This window comes from Mesocricetus auratus, unplaced genomic scaffold, assembly GCF_017639785.1.
Source record: "Mesocricetus auratus isolate SY011 unplaced genomic scaffold, BCM_Maur_2.0 Super-Scaffold_100015, whole genome shotgun sequence".
Lineage (NCBI taxonomy): Eukaryota > Metazoa > Chordata > Mammalia > Rodentia > Cricetidae > Mesocricetus > Mesocricetus auratus.
This window is the reverse complement of record NW_024429198.1, coordinates 28,395,298-28,421,720: the sequence shown is the minus strand read 5'-3', so window position 1 is coordinate 28,421,720 and position 26,423 is coordinate 28,395,298. Positions and strand designations below refer to the sequence as shown.

Here is a 26,423-nt window from a genome sequence, read left to right as displayed (position 1 = left end):
TTTGAACTCTGATCAAATGGACACAGTAGGAACTATCATTTTGCTTTCAAGCTTTGTTGTTTTGAGTTTTAAAAGTGCCTAGCCAATATAGGGATTTTATCACAAAGTCTAGACTCTATGTGCTCTTAGCATGTCATCTATAATACAAATGTAAAATAAAGATATCAATGCAATTTAGTCAAATGTCCCCCCATAAAGCTTCCAAAATGGCTCTGTCCCCTTCTGGGAATCTAGTTTAGAAACACAGAAATAATCTCTCCTGACCAGTAGTAAATCCTCTACAGCTGCTCATGGTTGGGGTGAGGGAGGCTGGAGAAGAAGCCTTTCACAAGAGGCGTCATGCCCTGCCATGGCCTTTGTTTTGACTCTTGCACTCTGGGCAGGAGCACCAATCTTAGCAGACAGGCAGTGTGATGGGCCTTGGTAATATGTAAGGAGACTCAATGGATAGGCTTGTAAAGGCAAACCATATAAAGTGATTGGGTGGGTGGGAGGAGGAGAGAAAGGGGGGAAGGAGAGGTAGAGGGGGAAGAGGAGTAAGGGGAAGGGAAATCTAGGAGGCAGAAAGGGGGAAGAGAGTGGGGAGGGAGAGGAAGAGGTGGCTTTGGTCTTTCCACTCATACCACTTCCAATCACCCCCATTGCTTCCCAAAACTGCCAGTGTGTGATCTACCAGCAAGCCCAGTTATCAGTCTCTGGAACATGCTGGCTAGGGTATTTTGCACACTGGCTACCTGTACTGCATTTTAGAAGACTCTATTCTAAATGGACAAGAGTACTTGCTGTGACACGAGCACTCTCAGGAGGCTAGAGGAAAGAAAAGCCTTGTAAACCAGATCACCCTCCCTCCAGAGCATGCAGGGATGTGTGAGAAAGGATTCAGGGAACCTCAAGTAGAATACACTGCCGGGAGGGCCCACAGCAGGTGCCTCACATTGGTCACACGTCTCTACCTCCATTCCCTTCACTTAGTGCCCAGGAACAATGTGAAACACTCTTCCCTGTGTGTGACTTTGTTGCGAATAGCTGGGAAAGGCAAAGGTGACCTCATCACAGAAGACAGTGGGAGATGGCACAGGGCTGCAGGACTCCATGGCCACACTCTTGTAACAAATAAGGAAGCATTGCCTGGGCATTTTGTCCTCACTCTGCAGGGCCCCCAGACAGATGTCTGGTCGTACCAGGGTTGCAAAGAGCTGCGCCCTGAGGATGGTCTGGTCACTTTGACTCTTTTTGTGTCTCATGTGCTTTGTTCCCTGTGTTATTTTCCTACAGCTGCTTTGAGAAGTTGTGTCAAGCTCAGCATCCTAAAGTAACACCGTCTGTTGTCTTGTGGAGATGATTTTCTGGGCTGAGCACAGCTGAGCCTCCTCCAGTGTTGGGGAAGTCCTGTGCATTTGTCAATAAAGCACTGTCTGGCCAATAGGGAATCTAGATAGGAGGGACTAGGAGTCCAGAAGGACTCTGAGTAGGAGAAACACAAGAGAGTCAACATGTAACGCCATGGGGTAGGAAGCCCAGAACTATTCTCCGGTAAGAAACATACTTAGATTAACAATTATGGGGTAATTACTTAAGTCAGAGCTAGCCAGTAAGAAACAAGCAAGGCCAACAGCTTCATAATGAATATAGCCTCCTGTGTGTTTATTTGGGACTGATGTGGCTCTAGAACCAGGCTGGCGGGAAGGCTCCTCTCAAGGAAAAAGCTTCTTTACACTCCAGAAACTGTAGGGAGGAACCGTTCTCTACCTTAAGACACTGTGGTGTGCATTGACAATCTTTGGCTTGTCACGTCTCTCCACCTGAGTCTGTGGTCACATTTCTCCTTCCTCCGTCTGAGTTGAGTTTTGTTATACTTCTCTCACATGAGGACACTTGTGACTGTATTTGTAGCCTACCAGGAAAACTTCATAATCTTTGAATCAGTCACACTTAAGATGTCAACATGATCTTGAGAGCCTCAGTCATTCGTCTCAACAACATGACTGGGTGTTTCAAACAGCACACTTTCTTTTTTTGTAGTTTTGGAGGCTGAGGGTTAAGGATGCAGATGCGGGCCTGTTGAGGACTTTTCTATCCCATGGTCATACATTCCTGACTATGCCCATTCTGGCCGTGAGAGAGCCTGGCAATTCAGCCTGCCTATAAAGGTGCTGATAGCACTCATTAGGGCTCCCTTCATAGTGTTACCCCTGTACCATAGACTCTACCTCAAAAGTCATCATGTTGAGGATTAGGGACCACTTGTGAACATTCGGGGTATACAAACTCCACAGTGCAGAGTGGAACATTCAGGATTTACCAGCACTTGACACACCCATGCCACCTCTAGGTTTTGCTGTTGGAGAAGCCAAATTAAAAGCTATCTCAGGACTGTTGGGGGGATGGAGACCCCACCCCATCTAGAGCGCACACAAGGAATGTGATCAGTGAGTAAGGTACATTTGCCCTGGTTTCCTTCTTTGGGTTAGGGATTTTTGTCACTCACCCCAAGACAATGGCTGTCCATCCTCTCCTTGGGACCTCAAAGAGATTCTCCTCCAGCATCAGTCCTGAGTCAGCGCAGCATAGCATAAGCTAGGGATGTCTATGGCTATGGCTGCTTTTCACACAGAAATCAAGCCATCCACCATGCTGCTGTCTGCCAGAGCAAACCTGGCAGGAATGTGACAACCACAGTACACATGGAGGGAACAGTGCAGACATCACACCCCCAAATGTCTGAAGTGGTACTGAACCATAGCTGGGGTATCAGGACCAACTTCCCTAGATCAGAGACTATTCCTGCATGAGGTCCTGTACTGGCCTTTAGTCTCAGCTCCTAATCCACGTCTTCAGGGCTCAGCGCTTTGCTCGTCGGTTCTTCTTTAGCTCTTCTCATTGTTTCCATATAAGACATCTTCACAGCAGCATGCAGATTCCTATGTCCAAGGAACCTGAGCACCAGACACAAAAAAGCTGATGAGGGGCAATAGCTTCAGGCTACCGTTCCCAGTCCCTGCTATTATTCCTCCACAGCTCACTAAGCTGCAAATGACTGCACCAGGATGGCCAAAATGACTTGAGAATGAAAGGAAATAATGATCAAAAAAGAATGTTTGAAATATCATGTATGCCTTGGATCACTGATTATCAGAGCAAGCCTGAGGAACACCCATGGATGCTCAGCTAGGCCTGAGACACCAATACTTATTCAAGTAGTTTTAGCATCTCTGTCTGTCTGTCTCTTCCTTTTTGTTTTCTCTCTCTTACGTGTGTGTGTGTTTATGTGTGTGTATCTACAGAAGTTTATTTATTTTAATCTTCCAATTTACAATTCATTGGTACTGACATAACAGTACCAAAAACCTTAACATCCTTGGTGGGGTTCAGGGATTGAGAGGATAATAGGGAATTTTCTACAAACATGGCCAGTCTGCTGCTTGTTTGCAGTAGATTCTCTGGTGGGTCTCCGCAGAGTGTAGAATCTCAGTTGTCACCAGGAAAAAAGCCAGGAATGAGTGGGCCAAAAGTAAGGCCCAACCAGCATGGGACTGATCAAGACCCCCTGAATGTGGGTGTCAGTGAGGAGGCCTAGGCAATCTATTGAGCCTTGGGTAGTAGATCAGTATTTATCCCGGGTATACAAATGGACTTTGGGCTGCCATCCAACAATGAGAGATGCACTGTCACCCTGGACTCTTGGGGGGAGTGTTTTGGCCCTGCCCTGGATGAAATGACAGACTATGGACACCCCTATTGAGGGCCTCACTCTCCCTGGGGAAATGAGGTGATATTGGGGGGGGGTTGGTGGGAGGGCACGGGAGGTGGGGAGGGAAAGGGAGAGGGTCCTGGGATTGACATGTGAAGCAACCTTGTCTCTAATTTAAATTTAAATTTAAAAAATAAAATATGTATAAAAAAAGTAAGGCCCAAAAAGATAGTGTTCTACAGTGTCAGCTAGCCTGCCTTGGTGCCATGGTTTATTACCTACAAACCGAAAAGCTAAAATTTCAACCCCCTCATTTGAAAGTATTTAGTCAAACTGAAGTCTTACTGGATTAGGTTGTTTCTTTAACCCTGTGTACACGGTGTGTTTATAAGTTGTCCACCCGAAGCCATCTAGTTGGTGGCACTTTATGATGTCAACCCAAGGACATGGTTCCATTTTGCCTTAGAAGAGCCCTCTTTCTCTTGGTGGGCCAGGATGGACCTCAAAGAATGGAGTAGAGTTGTGTTTAATGTTTTGTTGTCTTTGGGAGCAAGGACAGTTTGCTCTGGAATAGAGGGTCAGAAGAATTAGTCCTTTTTCCTCCCCCTTGAATTAATTTAAAATGCTGAAACATCACTCACCCAAGTCTTACAACCTCTCCCCAAGACGCACCACATTTGAACTCAGCATCACTGGCCATTTCTTCTGTTAATGTCATTTCCTTTGCATCAGAACCTTTGAAGGAAGAGTAGGGAAGGGGTAATAATGCAAATGTTCTGTATAAGGATATAAAATTCTAAAATAAAATACATCTGAGCCTTCTAAAACTCATGTAATAGGCTGTAAATCATCCCCAAGACATTTCTGCCTAATGGTGTGGGTGGAAATAAGAAGGCTGTTTTCGATAGTCGTTTCCCTCCACATAGCATCCCTTAGACTCCCTTGTTTTCTGCTTTTAAAATGTGCCATAATGTCATCTTAAATCTCTCCTTGATGCTTGATGAAGAGGTATGTCCTCCTCCATGAGAGGGACAATCAAAATTGTCATCAAATCTCGTACTTCATTGTAGTAATGCAGCATGTTGTGATGGAGAATGCTCACCCTTTGTAGAAGGTTACAGAGCTACCTGTCACCTAGCAGGACTCTTAACCAACACCAGGAAGTCCTCACTTAGATTGGAGTTTGAGGGATGAGTCTGCCCTGTAAGTTCAGCAAATAGCCACACCTGGCATCTCAGACAAGTCCTTATGGTCCTAGGTTGGTGGGAGACAGGTATATTTTCCTCTGTGCATGCTGTGTGTATGTATGTGTGTGTGTGTGGTGTGTGGTGTGTGGTGTGGTGTGGTGTGTGTGTGTGTGTGTGTGTGTGGTGTGCGGTGTGTGGTGTGGTGTGGTGTGTGTGTGTGTGTGTGGTGTGCGGTGTGTGTGATGTGTGATTGTGTGTGTGTGAGTGTATATGATGTGTGAGCGTGTGTGGTATGTGGTGTGTGTGGTGTGTGTGTGTGTGTGTGTGTGTGTGTGTTAATGTCAATAGGCATTCTGATGCAGCAATAAGCCTCCTGCTGAGAAATAGTCTTGCCAGTTTTCTTTATATTACCCTTTCTCCTTAAGAGCTTTGTCTCTGATTCATTTACCACCTCGTGACTATTACACATGGAATGTCTGACCTTGAGCACACATGGGTGGCAGCAGCACTGTTCAATTTGTTGTGCATCAGCTAGATGCAAAGTCTAGATGAGACCATTTGTTGGCTTCTTGAGATCATCCCAACAGTTAATGATCTGGAGACATTCACTGGCATGTTTAATCAGGTAAACATCTACATGCATATTTTAAGATGAGACCTAAACTCAGCAGCCTTGGGCAAGGTGTTAGCTGTCTGGGATCTCACTTTCTCATTCATGGGAGGAAGAAGCAAAGTCAGTCAGTCAGGTGACCTCCAGGGTCTTCCCAGACATTCATGCTTTCGGGTCAACATAATATATTTAACATCAAGGAACACTGAGCTTGGAAACATGAATACAAATAATTGCTAGAAATTGCAGCCCTAATTAGATTTTTCTTTTTATTAAGGTTTCCAAGAAAGCCTCATAGATATATTTTTAATACAGAGTAACTTCATAACTACACAAAATTTCATCATGTATGCCCAAGGACAGGTGGTCTACATGCACCAAGATATCCATCGCCAGAATTTAGTACATGGCCAGCAAATGGCATTTTTGAGAGTTATGGTAAAATTGTTATAAAATAATTGGCTTAATGACTTGTGAAATTAGTCCTAGATATGAAGCATTTGCAAGTACCTTTCTGATGAGACCCGTTGACTTCTCAAAGTTAGATTCAAGCATGCTTTTCAGTTTTGAAAGAATCTTCAGGAATATCTGAAAGGGCATGCCTTAGCTCGAGAGCAGCTTTAATTCCCACACTGAGGAGTCACTTGCCTGAAGTTTCACTGTAACTTCATACCAAGTCATCATATTTAGTGTGGAAACTAGACAGAAGACAGTGGTGAACCAGAAACTTACCGTGTGTGCCAGCACCAGCCTCTTGAGAAAGCCCATAGCCGGAGGCCCTTCCTTCATGAGCCCAGGCAAGGAGCCACTTTGCTGAGCTGTACAAACTCCTACTCATTGCCCTTGTCATGAGCACTGCCATGTGATATCCTGGGCCCTCCTGGCCAGGCTTGAAAGCATGTGAAGAGGTGAATGGAGAATGGCCAGTGTTACTAACCCATTCTCTGGGCCAGCAGCGTCTCCCTCAGCCCCCACACCAACCCAGGGAGCAGCCACTGGTTACAATCCCTTTACATAGGACTCAGTGCAGCATAATAAAAGTAACTTGTCCTAACCCACCTGCATACCGTGAAGTGGAGAACTCAGTATCAGAGAACTCTGGGAACCCTGCAGAACCACAAAACGTTGTGTCAGCAGGAGTTTGCTATGGGCCAGGCTCCCCACAGCCATTTGGCAACTGGTCTGCTGAAGCCTGTACTCTCGCATGGTCCTAGGTGATTTGTGTATGTTGTATTTTAAGATGTGCGTACCAAAGAACAATATGAAACTTAGGAAGTAGCATTTTTGCGATTAAGTTATATAGATTAGAACTGTGATGGGAAAATTCATAGGGAATATATGCAATCTTTCAAAGACATGGAAAGTCTAAAACAGTCCCCCAATTTTCGGTTAAGATAGCAGGGGCTTTCCTGAGCTGGATGGTAGAACATCTAGAAGAGAGTTTCTAGCTTTAGCATGTTGCACTACATTCTTTCTGGCCTCAGAGTCTATAGGCAGCTGAATGCCAGGAGCTCCTGCTCACATCTCTATAGCCACTTTGTCAGGGTTGACCCTACTGTGGCTCTCTGGACACCTGCTTGACCCCATGCTCCTTCCTTTAGCTTTGACAATTCCTGTGACTCTTGCCTTCTCTTCTCAGCAGCTGCCCTGTGAGACTCAGACACACCACGGACTCTCAGCATCCTTCAAACCTGGAAACCACAAAGTAGGGCAGCCCCACGGCTCCCTGTAAACTCTGGGGTTGCTTGATGAAGTCTACTGTACCCTTAACATCCCTTTCTCCATTTAGTCTGTCTTCACTTTCACTCCTTGTTTAAGTCGCCTTTCATAATTGCCAGTAAATTACCCAGTGCGAGTAACCTAAAAGGAGGTAAGATTTGTTTTGATTCACAGGGTTGCCCATCATTGACAGATCCATTGTTCCTGTGTAGGGGTGAGGTACAGCACGGTGGCAGCAGGACCACAGGACAGGGACGAGACACTCTCAGACAGAAAACAGAAAGAGACAGGGGTGGGGCAAAGTCGGGGTACTGCGGAGACCTCCTGTAGTAGGTCCTGTCTCTAAAATTGCAGAACCTCCTCCAGATATAGTGATCAGTTAGTGATGAAACAGTCAAAGAACAAGCACATGGAGGAACTCCCTCCCTTCCTCCCTCCCTCCCTCCCTTCTTTCCTCCATCCCTCCTTTGTTTCCTCTCTTTCTCCCTCCCTTCCTCCTTCCCTTCCTCCCTCCCTCTCTCTCTTTCTGGTTCATGCCATCCTGTGGTAATTATAGGCTATTGTTTTCCTCCTTACTTAATTTAAACAATTTTAGAAGCCACACCTGTGTCCTGATTGGAGCAAAGAGTAAATAATAGCACTGGGATTACAACCCCTCCCCTTGGGTGACCCCAGTAAAATATGCTAGAGACAACTTTGATAGGAGGGAGGCTCCATATGGAATGGAAGTCAGTGTGAGTTTGAGGCTGATCACAGAATACTGGGAGCTGAGTTCCACAGTTGCCAGTTTCTTTCAGTTTAATTTTATTAATTTAAAAGTTTATATTAATATATAAGTACTGACTGTGACATGGTATGATTCAGATGCTAGAATTCCTCCATGCTCCTGTCATCTGGTCTGAGCTCTAGACACAGGTTGGAGAAGCTGGGACACACCTCAGACACCAGCCCCTCTGTGGCATCAAGGGTCTCCTGTGAGGCAGGCTTAGCCATGTGCTTAGCTGCCCAGGGAATCCCTTTAGCCATCAAGTGCACAGACAATGCCAAGATTAACGTTATTAATACTGAGGATTTGGGGTATCAAAAGCAGACATTAAAGCTTTGCAATTTAATGATCCAAGTGGGGCTTCTTAATGACATAAGCATGTTACAGAAAGCGAGTATGAATCCATTTTCCGTTCCCCTGCCTGAACAAGGGAGGACTGAAGTGTACAGAGGGCATCATCTACACAGCCACTCCGCAGCCACTATCATGTCTGCATCCTACATTCCTTAGAATTTGGCACAAACTCAATAGGAGTCATTTCTGTGAACACAGGGTGCTGCAGGCATGGCAGCCAAAGTGGTCATCCCCCATGCCTGGACATTGAAGTGCTCCATCCCATTAAGCTATTCTGTATTGGAAGTGGCAGGCTTATAAATAAAGTATGGTTGGATACATGCAATATCTTGGCGGCTCTTGGAGGCAATAATGCATTTATATAATAAGATACTTTACACATCTTATCTACTGCAATCTTGCTTCCAAGTTACAAATGGCAGAATTTTTTTTAAGTAGAAGGAACAGGCAACATCTCCTGGGATTCACAAGGACACAGTGAAGATGCACTAGGTTGGTGTCATCCAGGGGGTTATATTTGCAATAGGGTTACCAACTTTGTTGGTAATTACTATTGCTGCTGTATTAGTTTGCATAAAATATGCAAATCAGTCTCAAGATTTCACTGGATACCAACATTATAAACAGCTTACACATGCTGTGGGTTCTATCACTTATAAATTGCAGGAATCCCTTTTATTAAGGACTAAGGATACATCTTAAATTAAGACTATGTAAGTTAAAATTAAACACTAAATCTATCCCATCAAAAATGGTACTGGTTTCATTAAAGAATAAATTAACTCTTCTTTGTTCTGACTGTATATTGCTTTTCAAATTAACCAAGCCCCCAGATATAGGTAAATTTTGTGCTTGTTACACAAAATGGGGGGTATTTTAAATGATTTTTACTAATCTGAAAATATCTGAAGATATTGAAAATTAAATTAAAGGATACTCACCTAGAAATCAATCTAGGGGTTGAGTGGCACTATGGAGAAGCATGGAATATATGGGGAAAAGTTAAATTTGGCAATGATCATAAAGATCATTGGTAAACACCACCGTTATGGACAGTAGCTCAATTAATATAAACCACTAGAGCTTTAAGAGAGCACAGTCTATTATTGCTCTAAACACCCCCAGAGAAGTTCACTGTCCTCGTGAGGCATGGCATCCCTCATAGACATGTGTGTCTTTCTGATGATTCAAACCTAGTCAAGATGACAGTGAAAATTAACTGTCACACATCCATTAAAACAACAACAACAACAAGACACAAAGGGCTCCATTGCCTGGGTCAGCAGAACATGCGGAGTCTTTGTACCCCTCCAGTTCTAGTTCTCTTGGTAAACAAAACCATGAGTGTTTTCTCTTTCACCCACTTCTGCGTGGCAGCCTCTCCATTCCAGGTCAGGCACAGTAGCATCTGAGGTGTCCTCAGACCTTTGTGGGCATGATAACTGAGTGAGAAGATGACTGCTTCTTCAACCAAAAGATTTTCTGGAGACATTTAGGCTTGACACTTGGGCATTTCTACTTTTGTATACCAGTCAGACATTTATTGCTACCATGTGACTAACGGATTCTGTGTCTTCACTCATAAATACTTGTGTTGTCAGCCTTCCGGAATTCTTTGATTCCTTATTTTTTACAGAAAATTTACACATGCTTGCTGAGAAGGAGTCATGTCCCAGTAAATGCACTGCCCAGCATTGGCATGGGCAGGAAGATGTGACTGGACTCTTCTTGCAAGGACAACAAAAGTTCTCGTTTCCCTTCCCTTTTCCCTCCTTGGCTCTGACTTCTAATCTATTTCTGATTAAGTCTGTCTCTTGGCCAAGCCGTTATGTTTCTGACTTAAGCAGAGTAACTCACACTTACCCATGAGTGGCACAAAGGGAATCTTACTGTGTAGCTCTCTCATTTTCTCTGTTAAGCGGTCCATGATGCAGTATTTCCTGGTGGTTGTGGTGTGTGTGTGTGTGTGTGTGTGTGTGTGTGTGCGCGCGCGCACGTGCACGCGTGTGTATATGCACGCACGTGTGTGGTGTAGATGTCTGTGTGCCTTTGACTTTTTTGGCTCCTTTATCATGAGAACGTCACTGTCTTTTGGCATTTGTGACAGTGAGGAATTCTAAGGGAGCTCGTAAGGGGGTGTAATCCCAGAGAATATTGTTTCTCTCAAGGGAGTAAAGTTCTCACCCAGTACATTTTACAAAAAACATCGGCCCAATTTGCTCTTCTGTCTTCAGCCATGACCTACTGGTATCTTTCGGGCCTCAGAACTATGAAAGACACATTCTTGATATTTGTTGATGATGGTGTTGATGGTCATTGTTAAGTCAGCTTGAACATGTAAGGTATCAAACTTTATTGAAATGATATATTTACAGTTGTTGGGATTCTGTAACTCTGGCCTGTGAGCCTGCAATCGCTCCCTCCCTCCCTCCCTCCCTCAGGCAATAGGCTAACAAAAATCAAAACGATCTTCTAGAATGTTCAGACTTGCCTTCACTCCCAAATACCTTTCCTGTACGTTTGCCCCCTCAAGTACATATGAACATTTTGCTTTACGGCCAGCCTGTCCCGGTTTCTGCTTACTAGCACCGTCACATTGACAATATTCAAAAATGGGTATGCTGAAACCATCACTGAAACACACCCAGATTGTTCAAGATTGTTTATTTTATTTTATTTTTAAATTTAAATTAGAAACAAGGTTGTTTCACATGTCAATTCCAGGTCCCTCTCCTTTTCCCTCTCCTCCTCCCGCACCTTCCCACCAACCCCCCCCAATATCAACTCATTTCCTCAGGGAGGGTAAGGCCCTCCATGGGGGTGTCCATAGTCTGTCATTTCATCAAGGGTAGGGCCTAGACCCTCCCCCAAAAGTTCAGGGTGAGAGTGCATCTCTCATTGTGGGATGGGAGCCCAAAGTCCATTTGTATACCTGGATAAATACTGATCTACTACCCAAGGCTCAATAGATTACCTAGGCCTCCTCACTGACACCCACATTCAGAGGGTCTTGATCAGTCCCATGCTGGATTCCCAGGCATCAGTTTTGGATTTAAGAGCTAACCCTTGTCAGGTCAGCTGTTTCTGGGAGTTAAAACAGCCCAGTCTTTAAACCCCCACAGATGAGCATTTTACCACATTAGGAGAAGACACACATATTCAGAAGACAAAGCATCTGAGACAAACTGGCCACAAGAACTCTCGTTTTGTGCACACTCCTAAAGGTGTATACTTTGAAGGGGGAGAACATGTGTAACTTGAAGGAAAAGTCCCAGTACCTGGTTTTCGTGTGGCTTAGAGTGAGGAGTGGGTGTTTGTGAAGTTAACCACCATGGGGAGTGGAATCCAGGGGTGACAAGTGGAACATCTACCTGGGGTGTCTGGGACTCTTTGGTTTCCTGAGGTCTCTTGAGGGGAAAAAGGAGAGACAGTTCCTTCTTCCTTCAAAAGAAAACTGGGAAGCTCCATGAATATTCACCAGTGATCAAGTCCATGCCCAGAGAATTGCAAGGGCTGAAATAGGATGCCAATACACTCTAAATTTGTATCTTTCACTTCATCCACAGTCTAGCTAGACACGCATTTTAAAATAGCCTGTGATGATGCATCTATCTATAAATACTGCATCAACTCCCTGGTTTCCAGAAAACACAGTGATACCATTTTTACCTCTGTTGAAAACATGAAGGGGTTCTAAATTTCTTAAATTCGTTGCAGATTCTGTTTTGATTGGCTTGGCATTTTGTTGAATTTAAATCACCTTCAGAACCTGGAGTTTAAAAAAAGATGAATTTTAACATCATTTTAGAATATTTGCTGAAGTGAAAAGATATAATATTTGTTTGGCCACGACTTAAGCTAATGCCTTACTAACTAAATATGTTGCAAGATGAGAAAAAAGTTTTAAGATGCAAATTAACAGCATAAAATGTAAGTGGATATAGAAATCTCAGAATAGGTAAGTAAAACTTGAAGAAGTTTTAAATATCCTTGCTATAAAACAAAATAAAACCCACAAAACTTTAAAAAATATTTTTCTTTTTTTTCTTCTTCCTACCTTCCTTCCTCCCTCCCTCTCTCCCTCCCTTGCTCTCTCTTCCTCCCTATTTCCCTCCCTTCTTTATCTCTCTCTTTCTCTTTCTTTCTTTCTTTCTTTCTTTCTTTCTTTCTTCCTTCCTTCCTTCCTTCCTTCCTGCCTTCCTTCCTTTCTTTCTTGCTTTCTAGTTCCTGCAATGCTGAGGATTGAGCCTGGGACGTCGCACAGTATGAATGGGTGAACACTCTACTATGAAGCTGTTTCTACAGTCTTCCTTCCACTCTTTATTTAGGGACAAGCCCTCTCTAAGCTACTTGGCTGGCTTGGCACTCACTCTATGCTTCCCAGGATGGCATTGAACCTGTGCTGCTGCCTCTGAGTCCGGGGATAATTGACCATGGGACTTTTACAATCAAACCAACTAATTCTTAGAAATTTAGACTGATTTGATCAGTTAAAGATCTGATTTTATATCCATTCTCTTATTTATAAAACTATAAAACACTCTGTCAGACATTCTAGCTTGTGCTGGATAGTTTTATGTCAACATAACAGAAGTTATCTGAGAGGAGGGAACCTCAATTAAGAAAATGCTTCCATAAGATGGGCCTGTAGGCAGGCCTGTAGGGCATTTTCTCAATTAGTGAGCAATGGGGGAGGGCCCAGCCCATGGGGGCTCTATAAAAAACCATGCTGAGCAAGCCATGAACAGTAAGCCAGTAAGCAGCACCCCTCCATGGCCTCTGCATCAGAACCTGCCTCCAGGTTCCTGCCTGTTTCTCTTTCTGCCTCCCATGATGGAAACACAAGTGGCATAAACCCTTTCCTCCTCAACTTGCTTTTGGTCTTGCTGTTTCCTCAGATTAATGATTCAACTCAGCTTATGCAAGATATAGACTTATTTCTATTAAAACTCCAGCTAATTTATAGTTCTGAATTTCTTAAACCATTTTAATAGGTGAACCATATTTCAAATTATATGGAACTATTTTGTTGAAACACATCAGATTATAATAATTGCTGTCTCGTAAAGAACGTACTCCATGAACTCTGTGGGATGTTTACTATCAGTGATGGTGCCTGCTTGCCAAGGGCATTTTTACTTGCTCGTGAAGACATGGTGAAAGAGTGATGTATGTTAAACTTTTATCTAACCAATGAGACAAAAATCAACAAAATAGAAAAACAAACAAAAAACTCTTGCAATTACTGCCTACATTAGGAATAAGAAAAAAACCCTAAAATTTGTGTTTCCTGTTAAATTCTGGTAGATGAATATGCATTCTGAGTCTGCAGTATCAGTGTATGGGGGGGGGGGCGCCGAGACAGCACACACATACACATGTAAAAAAATCTTAGCTATTCTTCTATTTTTGTTGTTCAAGGTGGTGATGGTCATGGTGTGTGTGTTGGTTGCTTTGGTTGTTGATACTTACTGTCTTCTATTCTAAATTTGTATCTTAGTAATAATAATGATAATAATAATAATGAGAAGAAGAAGACGACGACGACGACGACGACGAAGAAGAAGAAGAAGAAGAAGAAGAAGAAGAAGAAGAAGAAGAAGAAGAAGAAGAAGAAGAAGAAGAAGAAGAAGAAGAAGAAGAAGAAGAAGAAGAAATGTTTAAAATGTAATTTTGACTAAAGTATATTTGGGCCTTTTAGATGATAGCCTGTTCCTCCAAAGATGAACCCCTTTTGCTTCAAGATAAGAGGCACAGTAAAAATTGTTGGGTGCAGTAGCCATTCTCCAAAGCCTTAATTAGCCACATGGGAGTGTGCAGGACCCTACTGTGTACTGAACCACAGGACCAATGTCAGCCTATCAGAAGCGCCAGGCTTTCCAGATCAGTGAGAATGAGTAAGCCACTGACTGATAGGAGGCTATTCCAACTGGTGGTCTTTGCAATTTGGATTGATGCATACAAGTGAGTCTTGTCAGCAGGCAGACTGCAGGATGGATGAAAGTCAAGGAGAGGTGTGAAAATGTCTCACTGACTTCAGTCATCTGACCATGTCGACGTGGCTTAATTTCTTCACCACCACTCAGTGCACACCTTTCATCAAATGATCCTCAACCAACATCACAGGCTATTAGAGCATCAGTCTTCTTCTTGTCTGGAGTTCTGAACCACAGGCATTTGCCTAAAGACCTTTGGTTGTCTGTATCCAGTCCCACAGAGCCTTCAGAAGCATTTGCAAAAGAAACGGTGTAAAGTAAGGAGGCCGCACTGGGTAGCATGCTTCAGCAGCTGGCTCTCCTGAAGGCTGGGATCAAGCATCCTTATGCTGTGTCTGGATATAACGGTTTCCAGCAGTGGGTGGTGGCAAGCATTGCCATGCTGTACCCAGGGAACCAGAGACAACTCTCAGGACTCATCCCAGAAACAAATGATAACACGGCATTGTCAATCAAATGACACAGGATGACGTGGGATGAAAGTAAAGATTGAATTCTGATTGTAATCCCAAACTGCACAAACATGGGGGCATTTCTTCCCCTCTCTGCTAATCCATCTCTGACTCAGGACAGAACACACAATGGAGGTAGTAGACTGAAAGGAAGCATCATTCAAAGTGAATGTGGAAAAACGTGAAAAATATTAATGTAGATTTTAATTCAAGAAGATGTCCAGATTTTAAACAGCGACACTAACAGAAAACAAATACACAGTTAGCTTTGTCTCCAAACCTTTCCAAAAATGATTAATGATGGTTAAATAATTCTGCAAGCAATTTTTATGGAACCTCTTTTGTTTTTTATGATCATATACTGTTTGTAGCAAGTTTGTAAGAAATTTGCCTCTTCTGTCTCACCTCCAGGAGTGGGATAACTACCAGAATTGGTCAAGGGGGCCCTGAGACACCCACAACAGCACAATTTATTGCCATCACTTTAGGTTTCCCACTGAAACCAGAAGGTAAGTCCTTGTTGCTGAACCCACAGCGTTCTGTTGCAGAACAGACAGATAACAAGCTAAAGCTGATCCACAATCTTCCTTCCTGCTGCCTATTGTTCATAATGCTACAAAGTATTGTGGATGTTGCTGGGAGTCATTAATAATGTTACAAGGTATTGTGGAGGCTGCTGGGAGTCATTCATAATGTTACAAGGTATTGTGGAGGCTCGTGGGAGAGAAAAGTGATCATTGGTATTTTCCAGTGGTAACACCTGGATGCTACAGTAACAACCTACCAGGACCCTGTGCTCACTGGCATAACAGCGGCATAAAGGTTCTGGAGGTAAGCTACTGCTTTTGGATGGATTCCAAGCCTGCTCCACAGAAGAAACTTCATGCCTGGTACTGTAAACATTGTCAAAAGTCAGTGGCTCCAGACACCACAGGCCTTCAAGACAAACCTATTACTGTTGTTTTGCTAAGTGGATGTGTTATCAAACATTATTCTAAATGTAGAGTTTAAATCCAGAGATCTTTGCTGCTGTCAAACCTGGCCAATCTTTAGTGGGCCTAAGTCAGTGGTAAAACTCCTAATTGGTAAAGTGCTGACAATAAGTGATTTTTAAGTCCTCAGCCTTAAATGAGATTCATGTAGCTGTTTCCACCACACACACACAGGGCTCAGAGGGCATTGTGGGAGAGAACAGAAAGAATGCAAGAGCAGGAGGATACTTGAGAAGGGCTGAGAAAGTTTGTCTGGATATAACATGGACATTGTATTAATCCATTCACCATATCCATAGTCACGTGCGTGATCTCAAGCCAACAAGACTAGTCAACATTCCAGAACTAAGTGGTCTCAGTAGGCTGCAAATAAATAGAGAGGCCATGGAGGCAGAAGGGGAACATAGTGAGGTACGCGTGTGTATAAGGGTAGAGGGGAGAAAGGGTTTGGATAAATATGATCAAGATGCATTGTACACATGTATGAATAGTCAAAGAATAAACAGAAAATGTTCCTGAAAACATTGATGAGAATGAGAGCTACACATACCTATGGCTATAATGGTATTTAGAATAGTTAGAAATCATTTCATATAGGAGAGTAGCTACTGTGGTTTCACACTTCAGGTCCATGGCTTCTCCAACCAGGTAGCTGGCTAGTTTTATAACACGGGGCATGTTCATTGAGTGAACCTCACATCCAACGAGAGAGCTGATGATTACTCCAAAGATATAAGTGCCACTCTGGTATCACTGGGGACATCTTATTGGACTGGCCCTAGCTGTGGCGTTCAGGCATTACAGCTTTTGATGGATTCTTTTTCCTGACAGCTTGCATAGCACTGTCTAATATTATGAGAGCCAGTTCTCAGAGAAGAGGTTTCTAGGTCAGCTCAAGCTTAATTCCTTAAAGTCTTGTGTTTGAAGAGTGTGGTGACTTTGGTAACATTATCTCATAGGTAATTAAGTGCAATGGCAATGGCCAATATCATTTTGAGGGTCTCCTAGAGCCCCTTGACTAAGAGCTCTATGGAAGATTCCCCATGCTTGGCACTGCAGTTTTTGTTAGGTAGCCTATGATTCTTTGGAGGAAAGCAAGTCATCCCATGAAGTGTAAGTTTCTTTAAATATATATGTATGTCCACATATATAATATATAAGTTACATAAGCTTATAAAAAGTTTCCATATGGCTTTTTCAAACATTTACCCATGTGATTTATCTATGCTTTCTTCTAGATTATGTTCTCCCTCCTACATTTACTTTTCTCCCTGATACCACCTGTGCCCTACTATTTCCCTCTGTAGTGTTCATCTCCCCTACACATGGTCCCCTTTCATTTTCTTGGATTCTGGAGTTACTCCAGGTTATATAGTCTCATCAAAAGATTCAGAGCTGGGATCCACAAATCTGAGGTAACGTGGCATTTGCATTTTTGTATCTGGTTACCCCATTCAACAAAATATTCTTGTGTTCCATTCATTTACTTGACTATTTCATGATTTCATTTTCCTTCATATTGAATAGAATTCTACTGTGTATTTGTGTACATGTACTTTGTTATTACATGACCTACAATTACAGAACGAGAGCCTTGTTCATGAGTGGAAATGTCAGCAAAGACGTCCCAAGAATGTTGGCTCATACCTCCTCCAAAACCTATGGAATCCCAGCCCTGCTATAACAAAGTATCTTACTTCTCAGTGGCATGGGGTCATTTTGTTATCTTGGAAAAAGAAAACACCACTATATCTAAAAGAATAAAAAAATACAGTAGTAGTGAATTTTATGGTTTTCCATTGTGAATTAACTAGAATAACTAATAAAATACAATAAAATTATCTCAACAGATATAATCCTATAGTTCTCAGATCTTCAAGAGAGTTGATTTTTAGTGTTTGTTGCGCATGGGTTGCTCATGTTAAATAATAAGAAAGTCACCAAATACTAATAAACTTCTCTTAGCTCACAAATCAATAGCTGTAGTAACTACAGTTAACCATAAGGCTAATTACACCACCAGAAAACAAGGTCCTATAGCCAAATTCATAATCCAACTGCTGTGGTAGTTGCCACATGGTATTTTAACCTTATCCCTAAACACCATGCTAAACATGGCCTCCCTGTATGCAGTCTACTTTATCACCTTGTGGAATGTGTCTATGGCAGTTGACTTTTTAGCTTTGAATTTGGATAGAATAATGAGCAGATCTAGACTAGAGATTGGCTGTGTAGCAGAGCCATCTCTAGTAGGCTCATTTGGCAGAGCCCTGGACAAACAAATACACAAACAAATGCAATGCTTAAGGACAACTGTTGCTCCAAGGTGCTAGTGGGAGCAATGGAATGCTGAATGACTCATTTCTCATTAGCATCCACAATGTATCCCACGTTCACCAACACCAGAGATAGACACAACAAAGCAACTCAGTACGATACTTGTCTACCATATAAAAAACACTTTGAGCCTTTCTTATGAATTACTGTCTCCTTAGTGAAAATAATTTCAAACCAAACTATTGCAATGTTGAAACTTAGGATATATCATAACCATAGGTACATAATAATTACATACATAATCACAAGTAAATGATAATATATGACAATTTAAAGAGCTATTTATCCACCATCATCAAACTAACAACAAAGTCATTGAATTTAGATCTTTTGACACATGTATCCTTATATATACACATACATACAGCATATGTATGTATATATATATATTGTTTTTTGAGACAGGGTTTCTCTGTGTAGTGCTGGATGTTTGAAACTGTCTTTGTATATCAGTCTGGCCTCAAACTCAATGAGCTCTGCCTGCCTCTGTGTCCCAAGTGCTTTGATTAAAGGCATGTGTTATCACCACCCATCTTTAATTATTTTTTAATGAGGAAGCACTAAAGCCTTGAAATATTTAACCTGATTACACAAGTTATTTTCTCCCTAATTGACTTTTTCTCATGTTCCGGTGGACGATTGCTTGCCTGCCTCCATCCATCTGCTCCATCCCCACACGGCATGCTCTAGTGACTCCTTGCTCCTGCATGGTGACCTTCTCCCTCTTGGGGAGCCCTATATTGCTCTCTGCACTTTACATCACAGCTATCTTTTACCTATTTGTCTTCTGAACTTTGTACTTTAATCTGCGGTGAGAGCCTGGGCTCACAACAGGTGCCCCGGGTGGTTTTCTGGTTGTTATCACGGTTGAACCTCAGACACACCTTCACACCTCTCACCAAGTTTCCAAGTCGAGGAATCTCTCAAAGGGCGCTGTCTTCTGCTCTAAGGTGAGAGAGGGTGATCCTTAGCTGAAATCTTGGCCTCTGTCTCAGATCTTCCCAGGATCAAGTCTGGTAACAACAGTCACCATTCCAGGAGAACCTAATGAACTCCACAGACAATCTTCCCGTTTTGTGAAAGGTGCTCATCAAAATGACTTTACACACATTGCTCAAAGGTCGAATGAGGTGTCTTCATGAAGTACCCAGCACATGTTGGTTGTCTAATATTGGGTGGGGCTGCCATCCTGCATCCCAAGGCCACTTCCCAGTGACAGTTAGGTGATAGTTGAAGCACTTTGTAGAGGGATCTTGAAATTATGTTAGATAAAAGAAGCAATGTGACTTATTTTCCTTCTCACAATGAGAAATTTGTGCATTTGATTTTGTTTTAAATCTAAATGTAATACAACTTCCAGGAATGATAGTGAATGAATGAATAAATGAATGAATGAATGAGGAATTAAGACCTTAAATTGACCTTGTAAGAATTAATCAGCAGGAACTCACTACATCTCAGTATGTGGTATTAAGCTAACAGAAGTCTCTATTTTTAAGACCTCCCTGTTCATAGAGCATTAGATGTGGATTTTGCATAGAAATTAGCAAGAAACACTTAAAATAGGAATTCAGCTTTACCACATTATTTATTATTGGAAATGACAGACAAGCATTCTTGTAATGACTCTTTCATTTTGGGAAGATTATTCCAAGCCACATCTCTATCTAGGGGATTAACCTGTTTTTACAATATTAGGCCTGTGAGAATTTAATATAAACCCCTTCACTCACTGTCATTTTCCGATGAATTGCAGTGGCTGGCTTGTCAAGTCTGTCTGCCGAGAATCAGCACTGCTGCCTGGTTGTGTTTTGTTCATAAAATTTCAAGGACACTATGCATGGCTGAACCTCAGAGACCTGTGCACCTTGGTCTGCATCCCAGGTCTTTCACTGTTATAATACAACTCACTGTAGCCCAGGTTAACATATGGAGTCTTCAGATAATACAAAGATTGATCAATTGATCTATCATCTATCTATCTATCTATCTATCTATCTATCATCAATCTATCTATAACCTATCTATTATCTGTCTACAAGCTATCTATATCTAGCTGTCTATATAAAATTTATCTTTCAGTCTGTCTATATCGACACATTTATCTATATCTACCTATGTCTATCATCTACTATCTATCCATCTACCTGTAATCTCTCTATGTATCTATTTGTTTGTCTGTCTATCTATCTATCACCTATCAATTATCTGTCTACCATCTATCTATGTCTGTCTATATATAATCTATCTTTCAATCTATCTATATCTACACATTTATCTATATCTACCTATCTCTATCATCTACTATCTATCCATCTACCTGTAATCTCTCTATGTATGTATGTATGTATGTATGTATGTATATATGTATGTATCTATTTATCTATCCACCCCTTTGGCCATGAAATATGCCCAAGGAGCCATGCCTCAGAATGCAGCATAGATAAATTCTGCAGTTAGAATCAAGGCCAAGAGATCAGAAGAGCAAAGAGCTCACTTTGTAGATGTCCTTTTTATCTGGACCACTACTGAAAGCCACTTTGCATGTCCAGGGTGAGTCCTTTCCATATTACTTAAGGCCATCATGATGAGGACAATTCCCTACTAAGACTCTCTTCCCAAGTGACTGTAGACTGTATGAAATTGACACGAGAACTGTCACAGTGAGGAGTAAAAATGACTGGGGGAAGATACTATCTAGTCTGTTGAGAGGCCTGAGTTGTGCAAGGAGCTTCATGAAAGCAGTTTCCATGAGTCCTTGTCATAGTTGGAGTGGACTTTGCCATGGTGCTGCTGCCTCCGAGTCATCCTGGCTCCTGTAAACAAGTCCTCATCTACACACAGTAAGCGACCACAACAAGCCCACTGATCCATCAAGTTGAGTTGGCTGTAGTCATTTGGGGGATCCGTCATTGATGCCCCATTTAAAGTGATGAAAGACATAGCAGTGGGACTGTTGGACATAGAAGTCACTGAGGGCTCATGGATGGAGCACAGTGAATGGGTGACAGCTGCCTTCTGAGTTCTTGGCATGAAGATTCTCGATGTGGCTGCTCTAGGCCCTAGAGAGTCTTTTCCGTGAGCTGAAGAATTTTGCTACCTTTGCAGTTCTTCCACATTTTTATAGTATGTACTTCACTTGTTTGGAAAAGCCATAGGAAAATAATCAAAGCATAGTCATGGTGATACAGCATATATTTCTTGCTAGGCTCTGGTGCCCAGAAGGAGAGGCCTGAGGCCAAAGAGCGATGGGAGTCCGTGAAGTAGTAATCCTATTGGCTTACAGTTTTATCCTCCAAGTTCCCTTTCTTCCTCCTAGCACCCTGTGATAATCCCAGCTTCCTTTCATGGTAAGGCTGTAGAACAAAGGTTTCCATGGAGAAGGGGTTTTCCCTCTGGGAAATCCCAGCATCTCTGTGAGATCGCAGAATCCCTCTTTCTCCCATGTCTGCCTATCCCACTGGTCTCCTACATGAAGCATGGGCAGACTATTCTACACCCGCCTCACCTGTGAGAAGACTGAGTGGTGTCCCCAATGAAGAACATGTCTGCTTTTGTTTCCTGACACTTGTGATCTTTTCCGGGTCAGTGTGGTCTGCTCTCTGTGTTTGCTTCAGGGCTACCTCAGGTTCCTTCTCAAGTCTTCATTTTCTCAAAGAGCCCCTCATTGGCTTTGCTCTTCATAACAACACACTTGGACTGTCCACCGCAGTTGTCATGGGTTCACTGCACAGGGTGGACCACGTATGACCACCAGCCAGGCACCATGCCCCACACCACCTCACTGCCAAGCAGTGAACTGGATGGCAGGAGTTCTGGCTGATTCTTTCTTTGCTTGTGTCCTCTGACTCACAACACAGGTGTCTATAGTCAATGTGAACAACCTCCAGAGCCTAGAAATATCCACTGTGCTACCTGCATCTTCTAACTCCTGGTCTGTGCGACTCTCTCTCTCTGGTAAATAAATATATTGTTTTCCCTATATAGCATTGAATATCGTTATAAGCACCTACATGCTTAGAACAACCGCCTTCATGATTTACTGGCCAAACCTCCCTGAGGCCTCCTGTGCCTCACTGCTTCTGTGCCCTGTGTTTGAGCACACACCCTCCACACCCTGTGGATGGCTGCACCTGTGCCTGCGGGACTTGGCAAGGCATCTCTTGTTAATATCTGCTGTTTTGAGACCCCTTGAAACCCTCAATACTTACATTTGCTGTCAAGGAACCCCCAAGCCCCTCAATATTTATACCTGCTTCAGAGGGTCACACATAGCACCCTGTATCTATGCCTGACCACTGAGCTGCCTCCCCGGTCCTCTGGAGACCCCGACTGCTCTGTTTCTCAAAGAACACTCATGTCACCAGGCTGCAGAAACACTTGCTTATTCTTAGTGCGCACAAGTCTGTGCTGATGGGAGCTAGCTGTTTCTCACTTTATTCCTTTGTCCCAGAATTACAAAGCTGCAAGACAGTTTTTAATCTCTTTGTCTTAAGGCATCATTTTGTCAATGGAACCAGCCTAGGAGAACTTGAATGTCTGCTGAGTAAGGTAATTTGCCTCTTCTAATTTCTCTCTCCCAAGTGGTTTGGGCATGGTAAGGAAACGGGACTCAGCCATGCTGCCTGAGGAGGACAATGTAAGGGGTGGGAGGCACAATGACTCACAAAAATCCAGCCACAACATCTTTACACCAACCCAGTGATGACCAATGACCTAAGTGAAGGAGAAAGGCCTTAATGTGTGAGAATTTATTCTATGGAAGTTTGCTCTAGATAATATTCAAGAGTTCCTATGTGTCATAGCAACTGTATGTACCTTACCCTATGTCCGGAGCATCCACAATTGTTTTGTTTGTTGGGTTTTATTTTCTGACTTGATGCTTCGTTTGACTGACAACATCTCCTTGTACAGTTCTGGGCTAGTCTAGAATTCAAAACCCTCCCATCTCAGTCTCCAAAGTTCTGGGATCATAAGTGTGAACTACCACACCTAACTCTATCTTACTTTCACATGCATTTGTTTATGAATGGATGGCAGGACATGAGCTCTATGTGGCAGCCCGAAAGCAGCTCTCAGGAGTTAGTTCTCTCCTTCCACCTCCTGGATTTTCAGGAGACAGAATTTAGGCTTTGAAGCAAGCAGCCTGACCTGTTGAGACGTCTCCCCACTCTCTTCATCCTACTCTGAGTACACACCTTTTTCCTTTTTCCATTCATCCATCACTGCAAAGTTCTTTCTTACCATTGTGACTATTATGAACAGCACTGAAGAATACTCACACATGAGGTTTTGTGTGGACTCTTAGCTTCAGTTCTCTTGTATAGTGGCATCTTGCTTTGCCTGTGAACTTGTAGTAGTGGCCACACCTTTTGGGCGTGGTTTCAAGTGCAACTGTGACCCATTATTAGGTAGAGGAGGGGCTGACTCAAGCTCTGTTGAGTTCTGGAGAGCATCGGAAGGGCAGAGACTGCATCTTCTGAATCAGGAAGACCATGATAGGTATTTTCTCTTATCTGTGTAAGTTCTTCCCTAATAAACACCTATTTATCATTTATCTTGGCCTGGTGGACTCATTTAAACTCCTGCATTCACTCTTGAGTATTTGCCCAGGAATGAAGATTTCTATACAACGAGAATCACAAAAGCAACCCTAATTCCATGCTTGGGAAATATCCATTTTAAGCAAATACTGGGATCTACAAATCTGTTGTTGCTGCAGACTGGGGTGAGGATGTAGGTGGGCTAATGTATTGAGCCATGAACTGTCTAGGGCTGGATGGAGATGATGGTTTCACATATATGCTAAATTCAGTAACCTGAAAATTTGAAAAAAATGATAAAAAGACAGTATTCTGTTTTCACAATTTTCAATTAGTTTTTTATTTTTGAGAATTTCATGCATGGGTATTGTATTCATATAATTTCTACCCATCCCTCTCCTCTCACTCCCTATAGAATTAATGATATGTTCTTTTTTATTATTGCCATTATATATTTGTATTGACATTTTATATACATACATACATAAATACACATACACATTTGTGTATGTAGGGAGGTGAATTTTATGTTCTATATAGTTCATCACAGTAAAAATTTTCTCTTTAATAAAATTGTTTTATTTAAATTTAGGTAATATCTGCCTCCCAAGTGCTGTGATTAAAGGCGTGCACAACCATCGCCAGCTGTTGAGCTTAATCTCATTGTACAATGCTTTTATTTGTAAATTAGTTAAAATCAAATGACTTTTAAAAATAAAGACCTTTAAAATAAAAAAATAAATTTAGGTAATAAATTTAGAGAACTGATAAGTTTGTCTTGTATAGATCTCATTATTAGCATACAAATAAATAAACAAAACAGATACTAATTAAAAACCAATTGCTTATACTCAGTAGGATACCTGCAAGGACATCATCTCCTGTGATGCAGCTGGACTCTGGCTTATATCACACTGTATCTTCAAGCTGGGCCCCTGGCCAATTACTGTAAGTACCTCATTAGTGACACCATAAGCAAAGGTTTACTGTGCACTCAAAATTGCTCTCGACATTACCTCATATTTTTTCGTCTTTGATGTTAGGATAATCAGGCATAGGCTGAAATGAGCCTGGCTCAATGGAAGAGAAATGGGCCAATTTCAAAAGTGATGGCCACACTTTTATTATGCTTCAAGCAAAGAAAAGAAGACTGATCTTTTGTTTCTTTCTTTGTTGCCGCAGACAAACCTGAAAACAGATGTTATTCCACTGATATCCTCATGCTATTAGTGGGGACAAAAAGAAAAAAGAAGAAAGAAAAACTCATGCTATCCACCAGGGAAAGGAGTTTAGACCACTTTACAGCCCTATGACAACACATAAACATCTCAGTAATGAAAATGGAGTCTGATGTAAAAATAACAGCCTTAGATTTTTGGACCCTGGATCTTTGACTGTAACTGTAAAGCTCATTTGCCAAAGTGCTGCTCATCTGTGAACCATATGTATTCACGCACACGGATATGGGCAGGACTCAGGCAACATCAAACAGCGTTTGACCTGGTTCACCCCTTCTCAGCCAATAAAAATGTCAGAGAACTGACATCCCCCCATGATATTTGATTTCATAGTCTCTAAAATCTAAAGTGATTATTTTCAAAAAACACAATTAAAATTCTTTGAAAGCACACATAAAACTTGCTGAAAGCTCCCGTTTTATAGCATTTATTACTCGTGAGAGCATTTTACAGTCTGCCATTTCCAGTCTTGACTCTGAGCCAAAGTTGCTAGCACACAAACAGTAGCCTGTACTGCCCACAGCCTACATCAAGCCCCATCACCCTCAAGTGGATATTAGGATTTCTTTAAATACATATTTCTCTGAGGAGGTAGAGCATGTGAGTGCTCTTGAAGGCTGCAGGATGTCAGATCTGACATTCCTCCTAGTGTTCAGTCATGGGTGACCCACTGTCACCATGATTGTCTGATTTCTGTTCCTTCAGGACCCTCAGGTACCTGTCCACTTGGGGACCATCCTCCCCTTATCTGTCACTTTTTTGTTGTTTTTTTTTCAAGACAGTGTTTCTCTGTGAAGCTTTGGAGCCTATCCTGGCACTCACTCTGTAGACCAGGCTGGTCTTGAACTCACAAAGATCCAGCTGCCTCTGCTTCCCGAGTTCCAGGATTAAAAGCATGTGCCACCACTACCCTGCTTTTCCATCATTCTTTACAAGACACACTTCACTGTAACAGCAGCAGCTCTGTCTACTGCAAAGTGGGCAAGTCACAGTCATTTCTGCATTCCAGGTCCAAGAGCTTGTCAAACCATGGTTGCTTCACTAAGCCTTATAAAGGGATCAATGTGCAAATGTCCTTTAGTTTGAGACACTTTAAGACCCTGCACCATCACAAAAATCATCAGTTTGATGCCACTCTTTGGGGTACAGACCTTCCTTTAGAGAATAGACCATCGGTTCTCAACCTTCCAAATGCTGTGACACAGTTCTTCATGTTCTGGTGACCCCCGACCATAAAAACATTTTTGTTGCTGCTTCATAACTGTACTTTTGTTGCTGTTATGAATTGTGATGTAAACACCTCTGTTTTCCAATAGTCATAAATAACCCATGTGCAAAGGCCATTCAACGTTTGGCAGGGGGGTGGCGGGCGGGGGACATAAGCTACAGGTTGAGAACCATTGGTATAATCTATTCTCCAGCTGTGTTCACTGATTGTCTGCCATAACTTACGTCAGTGTCTGTGGATCTGTCTGTTCTCCCTCCCTTCTCCATGTCTTTCTGTATCCTTTTCAACTATGTATGTGAGTGTGTCTGCT

The 26,423-nt window shown here is 42.4% G+C and overlaps 2 long non-coding RNA genes across 5 annotated transcripts; one reads left to right on the top strand and one right to left on the bottom strand.

The window, feature by feature from the left end:
• Positions 1 to 1,684: 1,684 nt before the first annotated feature.
• On the bottom strand, positions 1,685 to 23,455 carry LOC121144292. 2 transcript variants are annotated; one of them, XR_005881615.1, is made up of 6 exons: positions 23,387 to 23,455; positions 11,997 to 12,096; positions 6,548 to 6,595; positions 4,333 to 4,426; positions 4,037 to 4,256; positions 1,685 to 2,936 (listed from the first exon to the last, which is right to left on the bottom strand). It is a non-coding gene; the product is annotated as an uncharacterized LOC121144292 (long non-coding RNA). The 2 variants fall into 2 exon arrangements; XR_005881616.1 differs by lacking the exon at positions 6,548 to 6,595.
• LOC121144291 lies at positions 21,561 to 24,880 on the top strand. Of its 3 annotated transcripts, none has more exons than XR_005881614.1 (3): positions 21,561 to 21,688; positions 24,503 to 24,595; positions 24,830 to 24,880. It is a non-coding gene; the product is annotated as an uncharacterized LOC121144291 (long non-coding RNA). The 3 variants fall into 3 exon arrangements; XR_005881612.1 differs by lacking the exon at positions 21,561 to 21,688 and adding an exon at positions 23,491 to 23,624; XR_005881613.1 differs by lacking the exon at positions 21,561 to 21,688 and adding an exon at positions 23,493 to 23,606.
• The last annotated feature ends 1,543 nt before the right edge of the window (positions 24,881 to 26,423 follow it).